Source organism: Zalophus californianus, chromosome 3 (genome assembly GCF_009762305.2).
Source record: "Zalophus californianus isolate mZalCal1 chromosome 3, mZalCal1.pri.v2, whole genome shotgun sequence".
Lineage (NCBI taxonomy): Eukaryota > Metazoa > Chordata > Mammalia > Carnivora > Otariidae > Zalophus > Zalophus californianus.
Genome location: NC_045597.1, coordinates 24,548,187 through 24,550,262, shown reverse-complemented (window position 1 = coordinate 24,550,262; position 2,076 = coordinate 24,548,187).

Sequence of the window (2,076 nt, the reverse complement as noted above, 5' to 3'; positions counted from 1 at the left end):
TTTGTCTTCCATTCTAGACTGAAAAGTCCTTTATTCTTTCTGTTCTTTGGTAACTGATTTACTCAGACTGGTACTTGCAGAGGGAGCTCTCATTTATCTTCATGAAGCTACCCTAGGCATAGCAGGTTTACCTCTTGAAGATATGGGGCATTTCTGCTTATTTTAGGTTCTTCTGCAGTTCAGATATCATTGACAGTTGTCTTTTCTGTATCATCTCATTATCCAACTATATGATCCCTGTGATTTCTTCACCTGCCCAGGGCTTTGCCTGGAAATGAACTGCAGATCCCTTTTATTCATGAACCATCATGTCTATTTTGTTTTTGTCATGCCTGGGGGATAATTTCCTAATTTTTAAGGGAATGCTCACTTGTGTGCATGCACTCTTTCTCAGTGAATGAGGTAAATTGAGAATAACTATATCTACAATACCATTTTACTAGTAAAATATCCATGAAGGAGACTACAAGCCTTTTTCAAAATTCCTGATTCCTTCTGTGATTAAATGAACCTGAGAAAAGGAAGGAGCTACGTAGTTAATAGGGGGAGTTGAGAGCATAGGCAGTGGGAAATAAATAATCATGAGGGGAAAAAGACGTCATCCTGCTACCTACTTATACAAACTACTAGACAACACATGGTCTTACACCATTTTATTACTAGAAAGAAAACATTAATTTGAATGCAATTTAAGAAAAATTCTGTTCACTGGCTTTAATAGGTCTCTACTACTGGACATCCTCATTAGAAAATGTAAAATCCCGGGGTGTCCGGGTGGCTCAGTAGGCTAAGCGACTGCCTTCAGCTCAGGTCATGGTCCCAGGGTCCTGGGATCAAGCCCTGCATTGGGCTCCCTGCTCTGCGGGAAGCCTGCTTCTCTCTCTCTCAGGGGGACCTGTTTGTGTTCCCTCTCTCCCTGTCTCTTTCTGTCAATTAAATAAATAAATAAAATCTTAAAAAAAAAAAGAAAATGTAAAATCTAGAAAGGAATAAGAACTGGACTGAAGCTTTGAGCTGCCTTTTTGTTTTTCTAAAATAGACCTATATTTACATTTTAGCAAACTACCACTTCATTTTACAAAAAACAAAACAAAACCAAAAACCAAAACCATGCCAAAAAAAAACCACTCTAATGGGCCACCTTGTTATTCAAAGATATCTTGAAGATTCCACTATGAAAAGCAGTGTTTCAAGACAATAAAGACTTAGGTTGTTCTGCATAAAAAAGGACTTCCTTTATTGTAGAATGATTTTTACCTTTGCATTTTATGTATTCTTTATCAGAGTAAAGTTGAAGTAGTCACCGGACAATGACAAAGAATGAAAAGGAAGTCACCTCAGGCCAGATAAGAATTTAGAGGGGAATGCACTTGTGTGAAATTCAACCTGTGGTGGTGGTCCATGCTGAATGTCTCAGACTTTGCGAATAGGGCAAATATTTTCTAATATAAATGAAAAGGATAAATATATTTTAATAGATAATCCTGGTTGTAATGGCAGAAGGCAGGGGCAGAGGATGGTCAAATTAAAGGAGTAGATAAGAGATAGAGGTTTTTTTTTTTTTTTTGTCTGAGAATAGACAGTCCACTTCCAACCTGAAAAAAAAAGATCCTTGGATGATGCTCTGGATTAAACTGTGTCCCCCCAAAATTTATGTTGAAGCCCTAACCCCCCATGTGATGCTATTTGGATGGGGTCTTTGGCGGAGAATTAGGTTTACATGAGGTTAAAAGGGACTTCATTATGGGATTAGTGCCCTCACAAAACAGATACCAGAGAGCACGTTCTCTCCCTCGACCTCCAATCCCATGTGAGGACAAGTGAGAAGGCTGCAGTCTACCTGCCAGGAAGACTGCTCTCAGCAGAAACTAACCCTACTGATTTTTTGGATCTTGGACTGCTAGCATCCAGAACTGTAAGAAAATAAATTTCTATTGTTTCAGCCACCCAGTTTTGATAGGTATTTTGTCATGGCAGCCCAAGTGGTCTGACACAGAGACCGTGGGGTTTGACATGGGGGATTTTGTGGAGGAAAAACATAAGAATGGAATAATGTTCTCCATTATTCAAGAGAGC